We start from the raw sequence: 27,894 nt of genomic DNA, 5'->3' as shown, positions 1-27,894 counted from the left end.
TTATTCATATATAAACTTCAGTAAGCATGTCACTGCTTGTTCATTGTAATTAGCTATAATTAAAATTATATTTGTAAAGCAGAAGCGTCCTGATAGTAGCTGTAATGAGATGACATGTTCATGGCTTCTGAAGAAGCAATGCTGTCAATGTCACTGCTTGCATGAGTGATGACACAGTTGTAACACAAAGAAACAGAGTTAACCGATGTTTATGCAGCTTTAAAACATGCTGCATGATGTAGTCTTAACTTCAGAAGTGATTAGAGGACTGTGTTAGGAGCAGAAGCACAAGTGTATTTCTGGTGAAAGTTTAACCATTAGAAAATAATTGTTTAAGCCTTAATAATTGTTGTAAATTGCCTTTAATAATTTTTCCATCTTAGTAAATTTTACAATATTTCATAAAATAACATGCTGATTGTACTCTGTCTGAAACAAAGTGCCCGTGTGCTTTTGTTCTTTGCAATTTGAGCAAAGTTCCATTTGAACAAACAATTTCTGCTGAAGAACGTAACTCTTACATCCTCACTTTCTTTAATCCTCTTAGCACAGCCTCTCCCTGATGCAAATTCTTCTTTCTACTTCTTACCATCTTATTGATTCTCTGCATCTTAAATGTGCCACATATTATGTATGTCACAACAATTCAAAAGTAACATAACATACATTTTGTTGCATAAGATTAAATCTGAATTATAGTCTTTTTTTATTTCCTCTCTATTGATTTGACAATGTGATTTCAATTATATAATAGTAAAAAATTTTCATGTGTTTAAATGACACAGTGGAGACCAGAATGATTTTTTTTTCAAACATGTCAAAGTATAAGTTGAAATCTAAGTTTTCTCATCACTTTAAATATCAGTCAGTATTAGAATGAACTGGTCTGTGTGTATATGTGTCTTACCTCAGGGTTTGTCCCAATATCTACATTCAGTCTTCTTTTCATCAAACTGAAATATTCCTTTTTTTTAATTAGTGAATGCCTGGTTACTTTCTCATTTATTTGCTTTCAAAATATCTCTTATATTTAATGATAAGTCCCCACCTCACTTGAGAATGTCGGTTGTAGTTCTGAACCTCAACAATCAAGTCACGTTAGTTTTCAGGAAATAAGAATATAATCAGAATGTCTGTAATAATAATGGATATGGTAACTGATAGTTGATACAGTACAAAGTCCACGAACAGTCAGAAATGTAAAGAGCATTCCTGTAAGCCAATTTAATAAAAGAGGACAAAGAAATGACATAAATCCCAGAAGCAATTTTGTAGTCAATATGATGTTTACACTGAAACCAGGGAAGGGAAATGCCTACAAGTTGAGAATATTTCACTGAATCTCTGAACAGTATGTGTCACTTTGGATCTATTGCCAAGATGTTGCCCATGAAATAGTGGTGGATTAGAGAAATAACAGATACCAGTAAGAAAAGGTCATAATCTTCTAAATGGAGAACTAAAAGTGAATATGCATTTATTATTATTGAAAACTACCATAAGCTAAGCCCTGGAAAGGTAAATCTCTACTACAGCATTTTCACACACTTATTTATCCCTCCCTACTTCAGTTTTCATAAATGTGACTGACATGTTGCTAGTGCATTATCTAAACTACTAATAAATATGTCATTCAGGGCTTCATAGGAGTCTGTATTAGTCTATCATTGACTTCCCTACCTGCATACCTTCATTCAAAATCAAGCATTTTTTGAATTTCTGTTATGTACTGAGATCAAACAGAGAAAGAAAATGAATCATGCAGGTTTAATTATCAATTGTTAATGATTCTAATTACTAATGATTCTTAACTCTGAGCAGTCAATCTATCATATAAATTCACCGAATGCTTGGTTGTCAAGCCCATACTGTCTTATCCCTCACAAAGGAAACAGTCAAGGGCTTGGTCTTACCCAAGACCTTATGTAAGGGCTCTGCCTTTAGGATCTCACTGAGCTTCACAGAGATCACCACAGTGACAGAACAAGGTACAAAGTATCCTGTTGTTATCGGTTCCATTTTTAATTACATAAAATTCATCTATTTAACAAGCTGTTTGAGGATTTTATCTGGAATCAAGCTTGATTTCTGTCTTGGCAACTGTCTTTACTATGTTAAAAAAATGAAGATATTCTTAGGTCTCTGCAATTTCATTCTCCATCAGAACTTCAGATTTATGCATTTATTTCTTTGTTTGCTTGGTTATTAGCTAACAATATTTTTGACCTGAAAAATTATCTTTCTTGAAATGAATTAGGTGACACTTTGCAATATCCATATCATTCACAATTTCACTTTTAAAAAATACTATTGTCTGGCTATCTTTTGAAGTCTGAAGATGATTATACTAGGTTAAATAAAGCATCAAAAAAGACAATAAAAGTTAACTTTGGAGCATATAGAGGGTATTGAAACATGCCCCATATTCTTAGAGGTAGCAGGGCATTTGCAAGTTATTTAAAATTGATGCCCTTTTGATGCCCTTTTGTTCCCTCATTTGTAAAATGAGGAACAGAATAGTATTGTACTGACAGACTGTTGTAAAAATTAGGTAAGTTGATTCTTGTAAAGAGCTCAAAACAGCGTCAGGAACATACTTTTCTCTTGGTGTGGTAAAATGCAGTTTTATTTAATAAATACTTAGGGGGTGCACGTTGGTGGGAGAGTCAATCTGTTTTCTGATTGTTTGATGTTATCTTGTTTTGTAGGAATTTGAATTTGACTTTTTGTTTCTTTCCATTCACTACCAAAATTCAAAGGGACATCTTCCCCTTCCAAGGAGCCTCCTTCTCTAAGAAGCAGTAAAAACCTGAGACAACTGTCAATAATTCTACACTCTTGCTAGGCATCTTCTGTGTATTCTCAGTGATTTCCACAGTTCCTTTTTGGGGTGACTCTGGCTGATTGATATTATCTGACTCTTCCACTATTTGTTGCAGTCTCTTCTATTCTTGTATTACCCTGGCTCTGTTTTGGTGTGATCCTTGGAGCTCGATCTACTGGTTTTAAGATTTGTTTCTCTACTTATATGGAAATTGAAATTTATAACATTTTTTATTTGTTTCTTAGTTTTCAGTGGGCATAAAAATTGATTTTTATTTAATCAGATTTCATTTTCTTTGCTATGCATTTTAATCTGTATGGATATTTTGATGAAGAATAACATGATTTGGGATTAGGTGATGTGGTAGTTAATTTTTAGCATCAACTTGACTGGGCTAAAGGATACCCAGCTGGCTGGTAAAACACTTTCTGGGTGTATCTGTGAGGTTATTTCTAGGAGAGATTAGCAATGGAGTCAGCATACTGACTAAAGAAGGTTGCCCTTGCTAGTGAGGCGAGGGCTTGAATAGAATAAACAGGTGGAGAAAGGGTAAATTTGCTCTCTGCTTGAGCGGAGACATATATCCTCTCCTGCTCTTGTTCATTGGTGCTCTTGATTATCTGGCATTTAGACTACATAAATGGGAAAAGGCTGAAACTGGATTCTGTGATAAATGCAGTTTATATAAATTCTCTCACTCTTGGTTCTATTATGTTTTAATATATATTGGTCAGGTAGCTTAGTTGTTTTATATGCACACATATATTGACTGATACCCAGGAAAGGGTATCACTTGGTAGTTTCTGAGGTCACATTCTGTTAAAAGAGCTTATTACTTTTTGCTGGTCCTGATGTTTGAGAAACTAAGACTACTTGTCTAAACTTTTCAGATCTCAATATATGACTGAGCTATCTAATTACAGCATCCCATCTAAGCTCAGTCTATATGATTAGTTCAAAGATAGGCACATGACTCAATTAGTCAAAGAGAGTCTCCCTGAACCTTGTCTACTAGAGCTAGCAAGAATGTCAGTTAAAGATATTGGTTTAGCAATACCTGACTTCAAACCCTATTATAGGGCCACGACAATCAAAACAGCATGGTATTGGCAGAAAAAATAGACACTCAGACCAATGGAACAGAATAGAAAGTCCAGAAATAAAACCACATATATATATAGTCAAATAATTTTTGATAAAGGGGCCAACAACACACAATGGAGAAAAGAAAGCCTCTTCAATAAATGGTGCTGGGAAAACTGGAAAGCCACATGCAAAAGAATGAAACTGGACTACAGTCTCTCTCCCTGTACAAAAATTAACTCAAAATGGATCAAAGATCTAAACATAAGAGCTGAAACAATTAAGTACATAGAAGAAGACATAGGTACTCAACTCATGGACCTGGGTTTTAAAGAGCATTTTATGAATTTGACTCCAATGGCAAGAGAAGTGAAGGCAAAAATTAATGAATGGGACTACATCAGACTAAGAAGTTTTTGCTCAGCAAGAGAAACTGATAACAAAATAAGCAGAAAGCCAACTAAATGGGAAATGATATTTTCAAACAACAGCTCAGATAAGGGCCTAATATCCAAAATATACAAAGAACTCATAAAACTCAACAACAAACAAACAAACAATCCAATAAAAAAATGGGAAGAGGATATGAATAGACACTTCTCCCAGGAAGAAATACAAATGGCCAACAGATATATGAAAAGAATCTCATCTTCTTTAGCTATTAGAGAAATGCAAATCAAAACGGCAATGAGATACCACCTCACACCTGTTCGATTAGCTGTTATTAGCAAGTCAGGTAATAGCAAATGTTGGAGAGGCTGTGGAGAAAAAGGAACCCTCATACACTGTTGGTGGGAATGTAAAGTAGTACAGCCATTATGGAAGAAAGTATGGTGGTTCCTCAAAAAACTGCAAATAGAACTACCTTATGACCCAGCAATCCCTCTACTGGGTATATATCCCCAAAACTCAGAAACATTGATACGTAAAGACACATGCAGCCCCATGTTTATTGCAGCATTGTTCACAGTGGCCAGGACATGGAAACAACCAAAAAGCCCATCAATAGATGACTAGATAAAGAAGATGTGGCACATATACACTATGGAATACTACTCAGCCATAAGAAATGATGACATCGGAACATTTACAGCAAAATGGTGGGATCTTGATAACATGATACGAAGCGAAATAAGTAAATCAGAAAAAAACAGGAACTGTATTATTCCATACGTAGGTGGGACATAATACTGAAACTAAGAGACATTGACAAGAGTGTGGTGGTTACGGGGGGGAGGGGGGAATGGAAGAGGGATAGGGGGTGGGGAGGGGCACAAAGAAAACAAGATAGAAGGTGACAGAGGACAATCTGACTTTGGGTGGTGGGTATGCAACATAATTGAACGACAAGATAACCTGGACTTGTTATCTTTGAATATATGTATCCTGATTTATTGATGTCACCCCATTAAAAAAATAAAATTATAAAAAAAAAAAGATATTGGTTTAGTGCAATATGTTTGCAAATTCTAATTTTCTCAATACTTAATACTTTTTAACCTAAACTTTATATCTGTATCTCTGATATGGTTGGTAGTTGCCTTTTTTTCTATGAGATCATTTTTTTTCTTTGGTCACAGACAAATTTAATTCCATTTCACGAAGAATTTATTTTTCTTAAGTGCATCAATATCACATTTTATTTGTAATGCTATTAAATATCCAACAGAGCAACCTTAATTTAGAAAATTACTATTTAATTGTGCAGTACCTAATATCAGGTGGCTGACAAATTAAGAAGGGGAGAAGGTAAAAATATCTGTTCAAAAGATATTTTAAATGAATTGAATTAACAGAAATACAATTGTATTATCAATTTCAACCTAAGGAAGGAGAAATTGGATCATTTTATTTGTGTTGCTTGATTCATTGTTTTGATTTCATTAAAATGTTACTTCACAATGATATTTTTCTTAGTTGGCCTATTCACATCTTTCCCTTTTCCTTGGGCACAAAGATGTTAGTTACTGGGAGACCTGTAATGCTTTCCCATCTCAAACAGATTGAATTTAGGCTGTACCTTTTTCCAAGAAACAAAATGAATAACCATACAGTAATAATCAATAGATAATGAGCTCCCTTTTTACCCCCTTGCCTTCCTATTTATTAGTTAACCATAATCATTGTTTCTAGATAACCCAGCCCATCATGTTTGCCAGAATTCACTTCTAACATTGTAATTATATTTTATATGTATGTATAAATGAAATGACATGATCACAGAACCAAAAAATGTAGATTAAATTCCTGCTTTTTATGCTATTGGGTCAACATTAAACAAATTATATTTTTTTCTAAATCTCACTGTCTGCATCTGCAAAACAGGAAAATTCAAGGGAGTTGTTTTGAAAATTAAATGATAAGGCTCAGGAATGTATATCTAAATGTAAGTTATTTTTTGGAACTGAAAACTGGCCAGTGATCCTTATAAAACACACAATTTTCAAAAAACTTACATTCTTGAAGATGAAATCAGACCTAACATTTTCAAGAATGTAGTCCATGAATAAAAAGTTTTAAAGACAGTAATAACTACCATCTGTTTCAATCTGCTGGGAACACACTTAGGTATGCTGTTGCTATTCCTGTGTAGTCATTTTCATTTCTTTTACTCTTGAAAAGTCTCATGAGGAAGTCCTTATATGAAAGGTGTGGTTTTTCTGAGGCACTGAGTGGAGTCACTGATGTGCATATTTAAGATTATAAAATCTAGTACTGTATCTGGATAGAAACAAAAAGGCAACATGAGAAAGGAGTATTAGCTTAATATTTTTGAGGTTGAACTATTTTTCATACAGAAAAATTCTTCAAACCTTTACATAATTGCATAATTTACCTAAATATGATAATTGCAGTAACTGTTTGGAAGATTAAAATAATTTCCAGTGTTTGTGATGGTATTGCATTTGCTTAGATGTGAAATGGCTTCAAAGATGTATTGTTTCCCTATTGGAAAGTGCTGTAACTTACTTTGTTTGTAACTCAGACTGAAAGATGTGTTGTCTGAATACCCTGCCTGTCAGCCAGAATCCTTTGGAGAGCACATTTATTGCAACCAAATTGAGATGTTTAGCACATTCTCAGATAATTGTAGGTAGCAGAAATATTAACCAGCAGGATTTATTTCTTTGTATTTAGCTTGGCTCTGAAACTTAGTGGGATCACACTTTTATAATTTTTTTCACTTGAGCAATAACGAGCAGAGTATCTAATGCTAGGCAATGTTACACTGCACCATTACTGGATGTTCTCAGGTTAACCATTCCATATTCACTCCTTTAGAAAATAGTACAGGAGGAATGAATGAGAACTACACAATGCTAAAGAAATATAAATTTATAGTCTACCATAGTTCTGTAAGTGTGCACCACACTCAGAATAGTGCCTTCTTCATACATTGCTTTTTGTACATGTGTCTTCCTTAGATACCAAAATATAACTTTTATTTGATCATTATCAGCTTACAATTCCAGAATTAAAGTTATATTATGGCTTTCTTATTTTAAGCAAAAATATTAAAATTTGCCTGACCTGTGGTGGCGCAGTGGATAAAGTGTCGACCTGGAAATGCTGAGGTCGCCGGTTCGAAACCCTGGGTTTGCCTGGTCAAGGCACATATGGGAGTTGATGCTTCCAGCTCCTCCTCCCTTCTCTCTCTCTGTCTCTCCTCTCTCTCTCTCTCTGTCTCTCCCTCTCCTCTCAAAAATGAATAAATAAATTAAAAAAAAATATTAAAATTTAAGTACTATTATGAGATTTATATTTACCCTTTTGAAAAATATTTTTCACACAGGAAAATTACTTGGACAAACAATATCTCTGGAAAAATTTGCTATGCATTTACATGCTTGTACTACTGAAAAAAGAGATTTTTCTTATAGAAAAAAATTATTCATTTTAGAGAGGGAAGAGAGAGAGAGAGAGAGAGAGAGAGAGAGAGAGTAGGAGCAGAAAGCACCAACTCCTATATGTGCCTTAACCAGGTAAGCCCAGGGTTTCGACCTGATGAACTCAGCATTTCAGGTCAATGCTCTATCCACTGCGCCACCACAGGTCAACTGTGATTTTATTTTAATTTAGTAAGAAGAGGGGAGGCAGAGAGACAGACTCCCATATATGCCCCAACCAGGATATACCCAACCATCCCATTAGGAGGCGAAGTTCTGCCCATCTGGGGCATTACTCCACTGCTCAGCAACCAAGCTCTTCTTAGCACCTGAGGGGGAGACCATGGAGCCACCCTCAGTGCCAGGGCTAACTCACTCTGATCAAGTAATGGCTGCAGGAGGGGAAGAGAGAGAGAGAGAGAGAGAGAGAGAGAGAGAGAGAGAGAATGAAGCAAGAGGGGAGGGGTGGAGAAGCAGATGGGCACTTCTCCTATGTACCCTGACAAAGAATCAAACTCTGGACCTCCACACACCATGTTGATGCTCTACCACTGAGCAAACCAGCCAGGGCCTGAGATTTGTATTATTACATGAAGTTTATTATGTATTTTGGCAGATTATGAAATAATATCAGTGCCAAAAGCCATTTGGAAATGGTGATAATTCAATGTTCCAAAATTCATTATCAATTAAGTGGTATTTTAAAAATATCATTATTTTGAGATTATTTTCCAAATCCTTATGGTGCTATTTTTTTAAAGATATTCACAGTCTACTAGGAAATATGAATAAAAAAAATGTTGATACCTGTATTGAACTGCTGTTTCCTTAGAGATTAACTTACACTAAAATTTTTAAAAAGAATTTGTCACTATGGTCATTGAAACTAAAAGTATTTACTATTTGATTTAAATAACAATTTGTTTAATTTTAAAAGGTAACAATTTGATTTAGGTTTGATTATATTTTATCTGTATGCTCACAATAAGTAAATTTTAATGATGGTATATGGTCTTTAAAACAATCAGTTTTTATTTTTTGCAATAATGAGCAGTTGTGTGTAAAATTAATTTATAGGAACATTTAGGATTTAATTCTAATGACACATACTTTTCTACCTAAAGCATCTTAGCAAATTACTTAACATTCAGATTGTATCACAATGATCTTGAATATAGTCTGCCTGACTACCAAAATATAAAAAAGTTGAAGCTAGTCATATTCAAATTCAATTGATCTATTTCTATATATGTGCGTGGGTGTGTTTGTATGTATCTCCATTTTATGGAGATGTGTCTACCATTTAATTGATCCAATTTGCATTATGTTTGCCTTCTTAGTTTTGACATCCATTTTATACTTTTGTAAAATATATCTTAAATTTTTGCACAGCTGATACATGCTATAAACATTCCAAAATTAATAGTGGACAAAAGGAATAAGCTTTTCTGTGTCCCTGGGACTGCTTCTCTCCCTAAAATTTTAGTACTAATATGGGAAGTTATAATCTTTTTTTTTTCCTTCTCTTCTCTCTATAAGTGCTTTCTGAAAGCTCTGGGGTAAAGGATAAAAACTGATTCTGTTGCTCTGAGGGACTTACAGAAAGTGGATATTATGTTTTTCCTAAGGACAGAGGCAAGGGAACGTTGACAAAAGGGTGCTTCTGCACATCAGGAATGGAGAGTGTTGTGAAAGGGTGTACGGTTGTCTATTACATCCATGATTTTGTCCCAGTGTAAGTAATTCATTTTCACCTTGACTCCACTCAGAAATTTTATTCTTGTTACCAGAAGAAATTAAAGTACCCTTTTTTTATATCAAAATGTATACCAGAACACAAAATTTCCAGAACTGGAAAGGTATCAATAAGCCACAATATCCTACAAAAAGAAAGATACGTCATTGTGGGATGATAAGCAAAGCAGAGGCCACTGACATTCTGTTGGGTACTTTGTAGGGGAAAAGTATCTTTGTGGTAACATGTGATGAAAACTGGAAACAGAAAGATAAATATCAACAAACACATAAAATAAGATTAAGAATCTGTTCAAAGAATAATAAAAGTATAAACCCATGTGGGCAGTGTTGCATTAAAAATAAACAAAAAAGAGATAGGAATAGACACATAAAAATACAAAACTTTTTTTAAGGGCCAAAACAGAGACAATTCCACTGACTGATGATTTTCTCAATTTTTATAAAAGCACCATTCTATATTATGATGAGCTGAGAGCTTCTCCTGCACATACTCCCTGAGCCATGTGGAGGCCGTGTCTCCTGATAGATATAAGGGTGACTGCTGTGCAACCTGAATTGTCTACTCTAGTGTTTACTTATTAACAAAAAGTAAAGCATTTAAGAACATTGAATCAAATAGTGGGAAACGTTGAACTGTTTAACATACTTTAGAAGTAGCAGGGGCCCTGGTCAGATGGTTCAGTAGACAAAGCATTGTCTTGGTGTACATATGTCACAGGTTAGACCTCCAGTCAGGGCACCTATAAGAAGCAACCAATGAGTATGTAACTAAAAGGAACAATAAAGTGAAACAAAGAATCGATGTCTCTCCCTCCCAACTGCTTCTCTCTCCCTTGTTCTCTGTCTTTCCCTCACTTTCTCTCACAAACATACATCAATGGCAAAGAAATGTTTTTAAAGTAGCAGAAAAGAATTGCAGAAGTCTGACTTTGTAGATAAGCACCTAGTTTTCGCACCAATCCATAGAGCATCGTAAATTCGCAATCCAATCCAGAATTTTTTTAGTTTAAGGATATTTTTTTCTTCAATTAAAAAATTAGTCAGTTTTTGTATGCAAATGTTTAGATACAAACCTTATCATTATCAAAAATCCAATAAAGCTAAATTGTACATTAAACAGCATTAAAAAATGTGTTTCAGTTGGTTTAAGTTTTTAATCTTGACTTCATAGTGCATACCATGTCTGTATTTTGTTACTATCTTTGCTAAAATTCAATTTCCTCCTTTTCTTGATTATTAGATAAGTGGGAATAAAGACTCCAAAAGCTCTCTTTCACATATACTTTTGAGATATAAAGTAATAAATCGTGAGCAGTCTTAATCCATATTGATGCAATGTTACAACTTAGAATTCAACAGTATGACCACACAATGAGAGAAAATTAAAATTTACTAAAACTGATCTGTGAGAAGATTTTTAGAAAGTCCTGTAAAATCTCTTTCTCCTGTCAGAAGTGGATTAAAAAATGAATAGATTCCCCTACCATCTCCCAAGTAGGTTCATGAAGTATGTACTCTATACATCATTAGAATTTTGGACAACCGCATGATAGTTTACCTGACCTATTTTTCTTGCATAGCACATACCTTGCAGGATTCTCTTAATATAAAAGCAGTTAATTTTGTCAAATCTTTGACTTTTTTTATGCATTTACTAATGACAGTGTAGTTTACCATACAAGTATGACTGCTTATCTACAAAGGTAAATATATTTTTCCTTATACAATCATAGATTCATGATTCAAAACAAAATGTGGGTAACCACACTTTTAAAAATATTGTTCCCACTTCTCTCAGTGTCTGTTATCCTCCCCTCGTCTCTTATTTTTATCTATATTTATCACACTTTATATCGTTACTAGATAAGAAGCTCCAAGAAATCAGGAATATTACCTAGCTTCTTCACTTCTTTACCTCCTGCACTAAGAATAAGGCCTACCCTATATTTTGTAATTAACACATACAGTGGTACCTTGAGATACGAGTTTAATTTGTTCTGTAACCAAGCTCGTAAGTCAGTCAACTCATATATCAAACAAATTTCTCCCATTTAAAATAACTAAAATAGATTTAATCCGTTCTAGCCCTGTGAAACATCCCCAACCCATCCTAAATTATGAAAAAAGACGTTTTTAATTAAGAAACACACATGTATACTTTACCAATGCATAACAAAATATATGAAATAAAAGAAAAAAGTGTTATTTAGTACTGTAATCTTAACTTGGAGACAGACGAGTGCAGATAATGGAGGTGAATGGTGGAGGAGGAGGGAGGGAGGAAGGGATGCAGGCACTGTAGACATGTAAACTAAAACTGCACTTTCTTAACACTAAATGTAAACTAAAACTGCATTTTCTTTACTTTAAACAAAATTAAAACCACTTTTTTTTACTTAAAATGAAACCACAAAAACTTTATTTAAAAAAATGCACTTTCTTAACTTTGAACTTAACCTAAACTTAACATTACGTATTTTTCATTGAATCATCACCTGTTTTTGCCTTTTTGGCTGCACTTTCAGCACTTTCACTTGCAGGACTTTTGAATAAAAATTTATCCAAAGAGGTTTGCTTTTGCCTGCCTTTTCAAATGTTACGGAAATGTGACAAAAAAGTGTCATTAAAAAGTGCTGAAGCACGACCAGTTGAAACTTTTTCTGGGTGTTTCTTTTCAATGAAACTTGAAAGCTTCTCCCACATTGCCAGCATGTCTTTCATTTCACTTGTAGAAATCACTTCCTCTGACTCTCCCTCCTCCTCATGACTAATCTCTTGCAGAAGCTCTGTATGTTGCATTATCTGTAGCTTCTTCAACTCCTCAGTTGAGAGTTCTTCCTCATGTTCCTCAATGAGCTTGTTTACATCACCCTCATCTACCTCCAGGCCGATCGAATTTCTGAGGGACATAATCTCCTCCAATGCTTCTACCTCAGTAGTTCTCTGGTTCAAATACTTTGAAGTCCCTGTCTGCAACATCAGGCCATAACTTTTCCATGCCGAGTTCAAGGTTCTTCTTGTAACCACTTGCCATGCCAAGTCAATAATGCATAAGCATATCACGATGTTGTAGTGATCTTTCCAAAACTCTCAAAGGGTTAGGTTTGTATTCTTAGTCACTTCAAAGCAGCGGCAGAACAAGTGCTTTGTGTAAAGCTTTATAAAGTTGGAAATGACCATCTAATTCATAGATTGGAAGATTGAAGTCCTGTTGGGTGGGAGGTAGAGGACTTTCACAAATATGAACTCATCAAGAATGTCATCTTCAAGACAAGATGAGTGGGCTGGAGCATTATCAAGGATTAGTAATACTTTCATCAGGAATTTATTTTCTTTTATTTTTTTTTTACTATTTATTTATTTATTTATTTATTTATTTATTTATTTTTTGTATTTTTCTGAAGCTGGAAACAGGGAGAGACAATCAGACAGACTCTTGCATGCGCCCGACTGACCGGGATCCACCCAGCACGCCCACCAGGGGCGATGCTCTGCCCACCAGGAGGCGATGCTCTGCCCCTCCGGGGCGTCGCTTTGCCGCGACCAGAGCCACTCTAGCACCTGGGGCAGAGGCCAAGGAGCCATCCCCAGTGCCCAGGCCATCTTTGCTCCAATGGAACCTTGGCTGCAGGAGGGGAAGAGAGAGACAGAGAGGAAGGAGAGAGGGTGGAGGAGCAAATGGGCGCTTCTCCTATGTGCCCTGGCCGGGAATGGAACCCAGGTCCCCCACACGCCAGGCCAACGCTCTATTGCTGAGCCAACTGGCCAGGGCCGGGAATTTATTTTCTTGAAGATATTTCTTCACTGCAGGACCAAAGACGAGATTTACCCATTCAATAAAAAACTGCCACATAACCCATGCCCTAGCATTGGCATGCCACATAACCTGCAATTTTTCTTTAAGAATCTTGTGAGTCTTGCCTGACCTGTGGTGGCGCAGTGGATAAAGCGTCCACCTGAAAATGCTGAGGTCGCCAGTTCGAAACCCTGGGCTTGCCTGGTCAAGGCACATATGGGAGTTGATGCTTCCTGCTCCTCCCCCCTTCTCTCTCTCTCTCTCTCTCTCCTTTCTAAAATGAATAAATAATAATTAAAAAAAGAATCTTGTGAGTCTTAAAGGCTCGAGGATTTTTGGAATGTTACACTAGCAGTGGCTTTACTTTACAGTCACTGCTAGCATTTGCACACAACACAGGGTCAGATGGTCCTTCATGAGTTTATGGCCTGGCAGCTTCTTCTCCTCTGAGGTGATGAAAGTCCTTCAGGGCATTTTTTCCCAAAGCAATCCTGTTTTGTCACAGTTGAACACTTGTTGGGGAATGTAGCCTTCCTTTGTAATAAGCACAGCAAAATGTGCAATGTACTCCTCAGCTGCCTTAACGTCAGCACTCACAGCTTCACCATGACTCACCACTGAGTGGATACCAGATCTCTTCTTGAAATTTTCAAACCAGCTGTGACTTGCCTTTAACATATCTTCTGCTGCCTTTTTTGAGGTTGATTGTTCTTTCTTCTTCAAGTCTCTGTAAATAATATGTGCTTTTTTGCATATTACAGTCTCTGTCACTGTATCTCCTGCCAGCTTTTTCTCTTTCACCACACTAGCAGAAGCTTCTCCATTTCTTCATGGATATTTGCCCTTAATCAGGACAAAATTGTAGGGTTTTTTTTGCTGGATTTGTGCTTTTGATGGCATCCTTTGTTTAAGGATGGTACAAATTGTAGATGTATTGTGGTCGTACAGCCTTGCCAGTTTAATCACTTTTACACCACATGCATGTTTTTTTTATTATTTCTTGCTTTACTTCTTCAACTTCATTCTCAAACTCAACAAAAAATTAGGCATTGGTTCTGCCCAACTGGTGTGAACTGCCTGAATTCCACCACTGCTCTGCATGTTTTGATGTTGTCATTTCATATTTATTCATTTTAAATGTTTTTCATTTTTCTTATATTTTTATTTATTAGGAAAGTATTGTTTGTTTTTAAATACTTGGAGATTTTTTAGTAACCTTTCTGGAATTAATTTATATTTAATTTTATTGTAGACATATAATGTATTCTATATGATATCAGTCTTTTCAGTTGATTACATGGCCCTGCATATGACCAACCTCAGTGAATTTTCCACATGTTTCTGTTAACAATATGTATTCTACTATTCTTGGGAAGAGTGTTTTATAAATATCTATGAAACTATGGAAATTGATAGTGTTATTCAAGGTTGTTTTTGGATTTTTTTTTGTATCCTATCAAACTCAAATCCTTTTACAAGTATTCTATCAATGAGAGAGAAATGTTGAAATCTTCAATTAGAATGTGGTTTTGTATATTTCTTTTATCAGTCAATAAGATTTTGTTTGTGCAGTTTGAAGCTCTAATATGCTGCTCAAAAAATTAGGAAATATTTCAAAATGAATATGAAATGATAAAATATTCCCTAATTTTTGTGAGCAGTATATTAGGTTCATACACATTTAAGATTGTTTCGTGTCCTTGATGATTTTTCTGTTTTATCATTATGAAGAGCTTCTCTTTATTCCTCATAATGGTACGTATTTTGAAGTATAAGTTGTCTAATGAGCTACTTCAGCCTTCTTATAATTACTTTATTATAAATGTTCCACTAATGGCACTAATGTCAATGTTAGACTTGTCTCTGTCTTTATATTAGATTTTAGGCGGTATATGTGTTGTCCTTTTATTAATGCAAAATGACATCTCTGCTTTTTAATCAGAATTCTTAACCATTAATTTTAATATTATTTATATATTCAAGTATAAAATTATAATACTAGTTGTATTCCTCTTTTTTTAATCTGTCCTTTGTTGCTCTTTTCATTTCTACCATTAGCTTTTTATCTATACACCTTTTTAGGCCCTGGCCGGTTGGCTCAGTGGTAGAGCGTCGGCCTGGCGTGCAGAAGTTCCGGGTTTGATTCCTGGCCAGGGCACACAGGAAAAGCGCCCATCTGCTTCTCCACCCCTCCCCCTCTCCTTCCTCTCTGTCTCTCTCTTCCCCTCCCGAAGCGAGGCTCCATTGGAGCAAAGATGGCCCTGGCGCTGGGGATGGCTCCTTGGCCTCTGCCCCAGGCGCTAGAGTGGCTCTGGTCGTGACAGAGCGACGCCCTGGAGGGGCAGAGCATCGCCCCCTGGTGGGCAGAGAGTCGCCCCCTGGTGGGCGTGCCGGGTGGATCCCTGTCGGGCACATGCGGGAGTCTGTCTGACTGTCTCTCCCCATTTCCAGCTTCAGAAAAAAAAAATGTGTGGTTGCTCTAAATAAAATAGACATTGTAAACTTATCTTAGTCTACTTTCATGCAATATGACACTTGTCCAATAATATTAAAGCTTTAAAACTATATACTTCCATTTTCCCTTCCTGCCCCATAGGATTGTTGTGATCATATAATTTCCTATGTTATAAATCCTATAATAAAAGTAATTTCATAGATATTTAAAATTTCTCATTTACTTATTATGTCAGGAGGATAACTCAAGTTCTGGTCACTCACTCATGGTCAGAATTAAAATTCCCTAATATAATTTTGTCAATGTAAATTACATCATGTAGACATTAAAAATGGAATAGAGATGTATATGTATGCATACATTCATGTCTATATGTGTGTATATGGTTATTTGGCATATTTACTCACCTTTCTCAGGTTTTTATCAAGTACTACTTTTTTGGTGATGATTAACATTATTATTCTATTTGAGATTTCATCTTTTTTTATTCTCCATCCTTCTTTGCAACTTAAAAAATATTTCCATAACATTTATCAACACTTAACGTACTATATATTATACTAGAAAGCCCGGCGGTCATACGAAATGTCCTCTGTTCCAGATATTATAAATTATAATTAAAATGATTTGTGCAAAGGTGTCTGCTAATTCAAACTGAATTACCCAGGGCAGGCGGTGAGGACGCCCCTTTGCTTAGTGCCCACGGGGTTTCCCCCCCTTCTACTTGCTTAATTGCTTAAAGTAGAGTGCAATGAAGGAAACCACTGGCAGTACATTTTGGGTTAATGTCTTGAAATAATTCCCCCACTTCATTAAATAAGTGCTCAGGAACTCTTTTATTCCATTCTAAATGTGCCGAACTGGCTTCTGAGGGATCAAGTATATATAATTGAACAAACTTTCTTTTCCGGTCAGAAGGATGCAAAGTTCCAGTTTGATGGTAAACTTGACCATGAAGTTGAAAGCAATAAAGTCCTGGTCCAGGCAAGTCAATTGGTTTGTTTCCCATGGACGCAAAAGCAAACGAACTATTAATGGATCGAATGTTATCCATGTACTGTTTGCTATTTGGATGCTGATTAGTCAATAATTTATTCAAGAGTGGTGGATAATTCTCAATTAGTGGAACTACAATGTTTTCATACTTGCAACATTGAGAAAATCCTTTCTTTCCACAGTCAAATCGATTCGTTTCTAACTTGAAGTTTAAGGACTGACAGTGTTCACATTTAATATTCATGTCACCAGAGGAATGCTCAAAAATTAAAGTTTCTCCGTTTGAAACTGTTTTAATCCTTTTTGCGTTTTGGTCAGCATTACTCTGTTGTTTTTTTGCATTTCTCTCCTGCCTTTGTTCAAGGGACTCATTTTGTCAAGACAGGCTTTTTTGTCTTGCATCTGAGGCAAGCCTTGTTTCTCTATGCTCATCAGTCTCATTTTGCCGAGAAAGACACATTTGCTCTGCGACTGAAGCAAGCCTTGTCTTTCTCTGCTCAGTGGTTTCTTTTTGCCGAGGAAACCGTTTTTGTGCAGCTTTAGCTCCTTTTTTCTCCTCTCCAGTGCTGTATTTTCTAGGAGTCATTCTTAAAAGAAATTACATTAAGACTTAGTTTTTATGTAAAACAGATGATTGCCAATGCAAACAAATGTTCACCTTCCCCCTGACACCCTCAATTTGCGTTCAGCCATGGCAACTTCACCCCATTGGCTAGTACAGTTACTCAAGCTATCGGCGACAAACAGACTCTTAAGCCGCATATAATAAAGATGTTTTACATATTTATTTTATTTTCTACCCCCTTCACACTCCTGAGGTGAGCTATTATAATAACACTAAATGTTTATGTCCTCCCTCCAAATTCATATTTTGAGGCCCTAAACTCTAATGTGATGGTATTTAGAAGTACAGCCTTTAAGAAGTAATTTTATTTAAATGAAGTAATATAGGCGGTACCCTCATCATGGGATTAGTGTCCTTAGAAAAAGAGGAAGAAACATGAGAATTCTCTCTCTCAGCCCTGTGAGGACAGTGAGGAGGTAGCCATCTGAAAGCCAGAAAGAGAGTCCTTACTAGAAACCTAAATGAATCTGCCAAAACTTTGATTTTGGACCTTATAGCCCCAGAACTGAGAAAATAAAATTTTGTTGCTTAAACTACACAGTTTATGGTATTTTTTAAAATAGCAGCTCTAGCTGACTGAGGGACTGTAATGCCAATAGCCAGGGCTACCATCACAGCAGCCTGGCCCATGCAGGTTCACATTGGATTCGGATAGTCGGTAAAGAAACAATGGAGCCAAAAACTGGTGGGCCATTATCTTTAATCCTAGCTTGCACCTGGCGGGCAAGTAAAAATACACACTGGGTTCCAAAACCCACTCACATTCAGTGCTCACAAAGCTACTGACTTATCTGAGTTTCCTAGAATCAAAGGTTTCTAGCTCAACAGACTTATTCACCCCTGTTCCCCATCTCCTTCCTTCTCCCTGCACAAACTCTGCACTAACTGGCTTCTCACTCAACACTCCACCATCTTAACTGCTTCTCCTGGCCTCCTCCACGTGGCCTCTCTCTGCTCTCTCTCTGCTCTCTCTTCTGATGTTAATTTCAGGAACCAAGAGAGTGCAAGCTCCTGTTCTGCCCCCATTTTATAGTGTAGAAATCAAAACCTTTAATCCAATATACAAAATAGGGAAGTCTCTAATACAAAATCACCTATCTGAGGCATGATTGAATTGTACCACCCTACATCAGAAAGGGTGGGAAAGTCTTAATCCCCAAACCAAGCCCCAGGCTACAAGGATCCTGCCTGCCCACAGCCCGCCCCCAACACACATTAATATCACCTGGGCAACAGCTTTCATATGGGCAGCACCATCTTTAACAAAGTGAGCATAATATATTTTATCTGCCCAACAGACTCCTTCTTACTTCACTATTAGGGAGTAGAAGGGAGGGAGTTCTGAATCTCACAGGGCCCACAATAGTATCACCCTACCTGGGAGGGACAAGACTGCCTCAGTACTGTTCCCCTGTGGCCTCCACATACATCATCGGGGTGAGAGTGGACTTATTACTTCTGGACAATGGTGAAAGTCCTGATTCCCCTAGGCCTCCTCCGACATGACCCTAGTAAGGAGAAGAAAGGTATTGGGTGGTGGGGGCCCCCAAATATCCCATGGGGCTTTTTCTTACAGTATATCAGGGCTAATATTGGTGGCAGAGGTATACAGATTCATTACTGTTGGGCAGATAAAATATATTATGCTCACTTTGTTAAAGATGGTGCTGCCCACGTTGAAGCCCATTGCCCAGGTGATATTAATGTGTGTTGGAGGCGGGCTGTGGTTAGGCAGGATCCTTGTAGCCTGGGGCTTGGTTTGGGGACTAAGCCTTTTTTCCACCCTTTTTGATGTGGGTGGTATAATCCCATCATGCCTCAGATAAGTGACTTTGTATTAGAGACTTTTTTATTTTGTATATTGGATTAAAGGTTTTGATTTCTGCACTATAAAGTGGGGCAGACCAGGAGCTTGCTCTCTTGGATCCTGAGATTAGCATTAGAGCCGAGAGCAGGTTGGAGAGCAGAGTAAGGCCACGTGGAGGAGAGGAGAGGCAGCCAAGATGGTGGAATGCTGAAAGAGAAGCCAGTTTGTGCAGAGTTTGTGCAGGGAGAAGGAAGGAGATGGAAAACAGAGGTGAATAAGTCTGTTGAGCTAGAAACCTTTGATTCTAGGAAACTCGGATAAATCAGTAGCTTTGTGAGCACTGAATGAGTGGGTTTTAGAGCCCAGTGTGTGTTTTTACTTGCCTGCTGGGTGCAAGCTAGGATTAAAGGTAATGGCCCACCATTTCTTGGCTCCATTGTTTCATTACCATCTGTCCAAATCAAATGTGAACCTGCATGGGCCAGGTGGCTGTGAAGATGGCCGTGGATACTGGCCATACAATTACCCTCTGGCAGAAGTGAAATCTAGGATCCCACATCACTTTTCTTGGTAGAGGTATTATTATCTAAACGTTTTGACCTGGTAGGCTACTTAATTGCTCGTCCTTTCGTAGAGAGAACTGACTTTTCTTGGAATGCTTTCTGTGTATGTGTGTCTACTTGTTCGCATTTTTGGTTACTGGCATTTCTACATTTTCCAACAATCAATCTGGGATAGGTGAGACTAAAAGAAAACCATGTTGCTCTTCATAACACAAAGTTCCTAACCAGTTGACTATCTCTGTATTTTTTAGGGTCATCTTATCCTTGTTTTATATCTAATGTATGTCTTCCTGAAAGCCAAAGTTTGCCTAGTCAACTTCTTAGAATTCAAAGTAATATTATGAGGTTCTGTACTTTTTATTAAAAAGGTAATTCATGTAAAGAACATGAATCAGTGTTCAATGACTTTTAGAAACCCCCAGACACATGCACACACATGCAGTCACATTCACCCAAATTCCTGGGCCTTGGGGAGGGGGCATTGTTCTAGGCTTTCTACCCACAGACCTAGTCTCTCACAGGAGCATTCGGAATTCAGAATTAGAGCTAATGAAATGCAAATCCTCTAAGGAAAGCTTTTCAAGAATGGATTTAGTTTTAAGCATTTATCTTTATAATAACTAAGTCTTTTTAAAAGTTGTTTCAGCATCCAGTTATATTCTCTGGATTCCACAAAATTCCCATATCATAAAGAAGTTAAAATTAAACAGATAATATTAATGTGCATAATTTTTTTTAAAAAAAGATTCACCTAAAAGATTATTTCAGTGATTTTATATAGATATGAGCAGAGATTTTTGGAAGCTGAGTATATAAGGGAGAAGGGAAAATGAATCTATTATTATCATCCTATGCCTTAGAATAGAAATAAAACTTAAAATATGAATTGATCTTAGTTTTAAATCTAATTAAACTAAAAGAGCAAATATTATTTCTATTCAACATACTCCCTAAATTTGTGCCAAAATTATTTTTAACCCTTTGAGTAGTATAAACGTTCATGTATGTCCTCGTGCCTCCTGACCATCCAGAGTAACTGGAACTAATTTCATTTTTTTTAAAAAAAAACTCACTCCTGGGGGGGCTGCGAGCATGAAAAAAACTCACTACTGAAAGGGTTAAAAAAAAAAAAGAAAAAGAGTGACAAATAAAACCTATATATTTTATGTCTCTGACCATACACAAACTCAAAGGAGAGGGCAGTTTTAGATCATTATATCTACATTTTGTTGAAATATAAGAGAAAAACTAGAACCTGAATAATTTAAAGATGTCATTAATAATATATAACTAAAAATCAAGATTTTTATGTTTCCCAACCTCATTATATACGTTATGCTATCAATGTTTTAATGATTAGTTAAAATTATAAATAATCAATAAGTTCTGCATATTCTTTTCAAAAGTATATGCCAATGAATATAATTTTTTTTTCTGGAGCAAATTCATTTTTAAATTTTTATTTATTTTTTATTTATTCAATTTTTTATAGAGGAGAGGGAGAGAGAGAGAGAGAGAGAGAGAGAGAGGAGAGACAGAGAGAGAGAAGGGGGGGAGGAGCTGGAAGCATCAACTCCCATATGTGCCTTAACCAGGCAAGCCCAGGGTTTCGAACCGGCGACCTCAGCATTTCCAGGTCGATGCTTTATCCACTGGGCCACCACAGGTCAGGCGCAAATTCATTTTTATAAAAAGTATTCTTACTCTGAGCCCCAACACAGAGCTTGAAGGATGGAGAGCAACCATTGATGATGAACATAGCTTAAAGTGATTGAGTTGAAGACACACTAATGGTTTTACTACTGTTTTTCTGAATATTGTTAGATTCTTTAGTCCTTAATCAGTAACTACATATTTGTTTTATATTAAATATTAATATATATTTGATTTTGTTTCTATTGGGAAAGCGAATTAGAATATACATTATCTTGAATAGAGATCATATTTATTAATATATGTATGTATATGTATATATGTATATATTATTTGTATAAAACTTATTAATATATATGTATGTTTGTATATGTATACATACATATGGACATATATATGCTAATAGCATCAAATGATTTTTAGTTGTGTTCAATTTTTTTTTTTCTGAAGTTGGAAACAGGGAGGCAGTCAGACAGACTCCCGCATGTGCCCGACTGGGATCCACCCGGCATGCCCACCAGGGGGTGATGCTCTGCCCATTTAGGGTGTTGCTCTGTGGCAACCAGAGCCATTCTAGCACCTGAGGCAGAGGCCATGGAGCCATCCTCAGTGCCCGGGCCAACTTTTTGCTCCAATGGAGCCTTGGCTGTGGGAGGGGAAGAGAGAGACAGAGAGGAAGGAGAGGGGGAGGGGTGGAATGGTAGAGAAGCAGATGGACGCATCTCCTGTGTGCCCTGGCCAGGAATCGAACCCGGGACTCCTACACACGAGGCTGATGCTCTACCACTGAGCCAACTGGCCAGGGCTTAGTTGTGTTCAGTTTTGATAATATCTTACTATTAATTTTTTTGTAATAATATAGTTGATGTGAGTATATATAATAATTTTAAAATCTTTACTATAATCTCCCTTTGAGGAAAATATGTCTGAAATATTGGTCTTTAAAATGGAAAGCACAGCTTATATACATTATTTTAACAACCTTTTGAATTTTGTATAAGTGTACTTGAAAATGCGTGTGTTCATGCAATCTAAAAGGATTTCCTTTTTATTTGATAGAACCTATGTAACAATAAGATATGTATCTCTGTAATTAGGAGAATAAATTTATACAGAGTATAATATGAAGTTCTATTGCTTTGTATTTGCCATGACTAACTAATGATTATGATCAGGTTGGTTGCAAATGGCTATCAGATATTTTTCAGTCTTCAAATGGAGAGGTTACTGTGATACTTGTGACACACTATGACCAATAAAATCTTAAGCTTACCTAGATTAAATAATAACCAAAATAAATTCAGATAGATAAGAAAAATGGCATTTTGGACATTTCTTGGCCTATAAACAAAAATGAAAATACAGAACTTATTTTTTTCTCTTTCTTTTGCCATTGACTAGACCTCATTTATATGGTTGCATATTAGACTAGTTTGAATCTTGCAATTGTTTTCTATTTGCTGCTGTAACAATTTGCCACAAACTTGGTGGCTCAAAACAAGTTTATCATCAGAAAGTACAACAGAAGCATTACTGCTGAAATCACAGTGTCAGGAAGGCTGTATTTCTTTCTGGGAGCTCTGAGGAAGAATTAATTTCTTCGCCTTTTCCTGCTTCTCCAGGCTACCCATATTCCTTCATCGGACCAGCCAGCAATGCTCAGCTCTCTGTGCCTTCATTAGTGGTCACATTTCTTTCTCTGACTCTACAAAGCCATTCTACTTTTAAGGAACCTTGTGATAACAGTGTACTCACCTATATGGTCCAATTTAATTCCTATCATAAAATCAACTAATTAGCAATTTTAATTCCATCTGAAAACTCAATTCAGCTTTTCCAGGCAATCTAACAATCAGATTCTAAGGATTAGGATAGATGCATCTTTGGTAACCATTATTCTGCCCACTACAAGTAAGTTTTAAGTTTGTTGTCAAGAGAAAAGGCAATCTGAAGCCACTGTGGAGCTTCTTCAAAAAATTAAAAATCAGGAAGCCCAAAATATTAAACACATTTAAAAAGCCAGTGTATTCCTGTGGGTGTAAGATAATAATTTATTAATTTGTGTTCATTTATAGGAGGTTGTAAAATATGCCCTTTATAAATATGTGGGCAAATGAGGACTTAAAAATAAATGTATGACAAGAGTGAATGCTCAAATAGTGTCCACTATTGCAGTACAAAATAAATTAAGAAAGAATGTCTTTCTATATATCTCAATTAATTTTTATTTAGTACCTATTTTTGCAGAGAATAGCAATACATATTTCACAACATACTATTCTTTGAACTCAGAGATTGTTAATATTATACTGAATAAAATATATGACTTGTGTTCACTTAACTTATCCTCTCCCAGTGGCTAATATAGTATCTGGCAGTCAACAGTGTCTCAGAATTCTATCTGAATGAACAAAGAGATGAAAGTGTTAAACTTTTCAGGAGCTTGATCATTTGGTGGGTGGGGGAATTACCACATTTCTTTTTCAATTTTCTCTATTTGCTCAAAGAGTTCCGCTGTGAATCTAAAGCCATTTTTTCATGTTGGCTCAAATCAAATTACATCCCGAATGTTCAGAAGAACCCATAAAACAAGTAGAAGAAAAACCAAAGGATCCTAAAAATAATTTTCTAAATAAAAATTTTATTTACTCTCTAGGCAATTTTCTTATTCTGTCAAAAAACAAAAAACAAAAAACAATGCTATCCATATAAAACTATTATAAGAAAAAATAATGGTCAAATGTGCATTCACTCAAAGTACATGAAATAATGAATAGCATTATACACACTACAACATTTTATACCAGGGAGGTTGCCTTGTTTTTATTCTCAGCAAATGAGAATTACATGTATTTTAATGATTTAAGGATTATTAAGCCAATATTAGTTTCATGCTTAATGTGTCTTTGACATCTTGCTTGAACCATTGATCTTCTTGTCCTTAAAAATGTTCCCTTGTTAACACATGTGCGTGTGTGTGCGCGTGCGTGCGCACACACACACACACACACACAAAAGATTATAAATGTATCTTAGTCAAGGAGAGAAGCACACACAATTCCCAGAAGCACATTAGTCATCCAGAGCAGGAGCAGAGGCAGCATCTCTCCCAGATTCACCCGTTTCCAGAATAGAGTGTGTCCGTAAAGTCATGGTGCACTTTTGACCAGTTACAGGAAAGCAGTAAAAGACAATAGAAATGTGAAATCTGCACCAAATAAAAGGAAAACTCTCCCAGTTTCATACCTTTTCAGTGCAGTTCAATGTGGGCTCACGCACAGATTTTGTAGGGCTCCTTAGGTACCTATCCCGTATAGCCTCTACAGACTTGTCACTGACTGATGGCCTACCAGAAGGGGGTTTCTCCACCAAACTGCCTGCTGGTTTCCTTCAACTGCTTATCCCACCGAGTAATGTTATTCCTATGTGGTGGCGCTTCATTATAAATGCGCCGATATTCACGTTGCACTTTGGTCACGGATTCAAATTTAGCGAGCCACAGAACACACTGAACTTTCCTCTGTACCGTCCACATCTCGACTGGCATGGCCATGGGCTGCTCTGCTGTATATACGGTGTTACATCATTATCTGTGCATGCACACATGCTGCTCATCATCCTACAGAAACTGGGATGGTTTTCCTTTTATTTGGTGTGGATTTCACATTTCTATCATCTTTTGTTGCTTTCCTGTGACCAGTCAAAGTGCACCATGACTTTACGGACACACTGTATATCATAGGGAATTGGGAGAGTAGCTCAGCTGAAGATGCACGTGCATGTTGAGGTCATGGCAGTTGTCAAAGACCTAATTTTGTGTGTGTCAAACTCCTTTTTCACTTGGGCCTTACATTGCTATGAACAATTTATGCAAACCACCTCTGTGCTTAATGACTGTAAGAGGTTTACTGCTACTAGGCACTCCTGGATTTTGAACCTAAATGAACTGGAGAAGCCCTATCTGTTTTCTGAGGAAAAGAGTAAGTGCCTCAGTTTTCCTAAAGACTCTTGATCTGCCTGTACTGGAACTGTTGCTTGTCTATGGTCACTATTTGGAGCCCATTATTTTGATGAAATTGGAAGTAGTCAATAGCCTCGCTGCCCTGTAACCTGAAGTCTGGTGATTGATTGCCTCCAGTGTTCATCTGTATTTTCATTTCCCTGTGTGTGATGGATTTGGGCAGACTATAAGCATTGGCCTGATGGACAACTACAAAGTAAAAAGCAATTTATTTTTTATTTTGTTTGTGTGAGAGGCAGAGACAGAGAGAGTCAGAGGGAGGGACAGATACAGGCAGACAGACAGGAAGGGAGAGAGTTGAGAAACATCAATTTTTTGTTGTTGCTCCTTTGATGTTCATTGATTGATTTCTCATATGTGCCTTGACGGGGGGGGGGGGTACAGCAGACCGAGTGACCCCTTGCTCAAGCCAGCGACTTTGGGCTTAAGCTAATGAGCATTGCTCAAACCAGATGAGCCCGCACTCAAGCTGGTGACCTCGTGGTCTCGAATCTGGGTTCTCCACATCCCAGTCCAATGCTCTATCCACTGTGCCACCACCTGATCAGGCAAAAAATGCAAATATTTTTAACTTTATGTACAAAAGAACTAATTTTATGTGGGAATATTCTTAATAAAATCATGGAATAGGTAACGAGGTAATAGTAACTATATTTATTTATAAAAATCAAGAGAGAACAGAAGAGACAGCAACACTCAAAACTATTGCCACAATTTCATGAATGCTTTCAGTCTTTCTGTACAATCACTTCCCATTTTGTCAAACCTTTTCTTACTTAGATAATTTATAACTTATTCAGGAATTGCCGTGTATTAATAAATGGCTGCAGACCTGGCTTACTGCTCATTACTTCAAGAACTGCTCTATTTACCTTATGTCCTCAAGTGATTTTCATCAATCATGGATTCATTGCCTCTATTTTGCATGAAGTCTTTAACAGTTTTTGAAAATTTTTTTCAAAGAATTTTTTATGTAGTATTTGCTCAGTTGAATAACCTATTAACGATAAGTGCCAGGATGTCTGTGAGGTGTTTTTAAATTTTAATTAATTTAATTATTTCACAGATGAATACAAAGGCTTAAGAAATAAAATATTTACTCAAGATTATATAATGGTATATTTGCCTATATATGTCTGACTCAAAATTTTATATTTATAAGCATCAAGTTCTAGTACCTAATAAATTAATGCATCCATATTGGTAGTTTCAGAAAGAGAGTCACATTTTCTCTCCTTTGAATTTGTTGCAAAATCCTGTGAACCTATTCATTATCATATTAACCCTGATGCCTCTTCTGGGTGACCTCATATTCAATGAATGAATTTTGGGTTTTTAAACATCAGTATTAGCACTTCTGTTTTACCTGGATCCATAAATATAGCTTGGCGATTTCTGATTTTCTGCCCCCAAACCATTTACTTATACCTGAAATATAGTAGTCTCCTTTATCTGTGATTTATCTTTCCATGGTTTCAGTTGCCTACAATTAAATGTGATCTGAAAATATTTAATTAGAAAACATCCAGAATTAAACAATTCATAGGTTTTAAATTGCATGCCATTCTGAGCAGTGTGATGTAATTTCATGCTATCCTGCACTGTTCCACTCAGGACATGAATCATTCCTTTGTCCACTGTATCCATGCTGTATACATACCCGCCCATTAGTCATTTAGCAGCTATCTTGGTTATCAGATCGACTCTACTAAGGCAGTGCTTGTGTTTAAGGAATGCTTATTTTACTTGATAATGGCCTTAAAATCATTTTCTTCTACTTTTAACAATGTATTGTTAGAATTGGTCTATTTTATTGTTTTTGTTGTTAACATCTTACTGTGCCTAATTTATAAATTTTCATAAGTAGGCATGTATAAAATATATGTGTGTGTGAGTGTGAGTGTGTGTGTGTGTGTATGTGTACATATCAGACAATCTTTAAGGTATCAGGCATCCACTAGGGGTCTTGGAACATATACCCTGCAGATAAAAAGGGCCTGTGAACTGTTTTACATGGTAACTTGAATCATTGTCCAAATCTGTCTCCATCTAACAACACACTTTTCCACATTATGTTTTTATACTAAAACAATAATGGAATTGGTTTCTTTTCTTCTTTCTCCCTTATAAGTCTTCAAAAAGCTTTCTAAAAACTCAGTATGGTCTAAAATGAACTCTCTTAACATGTAAAACTGTTTCCACTCTTTTTATTATTATTATTCAGTGAGAGGAGGGGAGGCAGGGACAGATTCCTGCATGCGCCCCACCAGGATCCACCTGGCAAGCCCACTAGGAGAGGATGCTCTGCCCATCTGGGGCCTTGCTCCATTGCTGAGCAACCAAGTTCTTCCTACTGTCTGAGGTAGAGCCATCGAGACATTCTCAGCACTAGGGCCAACTTATTCCAATCAAGCCTGGCTGGAGGA

At 36.5% G+C, this 27,894-nt stretch overlaps 1 protein-coding gene and 1 non-coding gene across 2 annotated transcripts in view; one reads left to right on the top strand and one right to left on the bottom strand.

The window, feature by feature from the left end:
- GPC5 (glypican 5) overlaps nt 1-27,894 on the top strand; it is a 1,883,811-nt gene that overhangs the window by 843,652 nt on the left and 1,012,265 nt on the right. The window lies entirely within an intron of this gene.
- TRNAT-CGU (transfer RNA threonine (anticodon CGU)) lies at nt 22,178-22,253 on the bottom strand. Its single transcript has one exon. It is a non-coding gene; the product is annotated as a tRNA-Thr (tRNA).

Source organism: Saccopteryx bilineata, chromosome 6, assembly GCF_036850765.1.
Source record: "Saccopteryx bilineata isolate mSacBil1 chromosome 6, mSacBil1_pri_phased_curated, whole genome shotgun sequence".
In the NCBI taxonomy this organism is placed as follows: domain Eukaryota; kingdom Metazoa; phylum Chordata; class Mammalia; order Chiroptera; family Emballonuridae; genus Saccopteryx; species Saccopteryx bilineata.
This window is presented reverse-complemented; position numbering and strand designations above follow the sequence as displayed.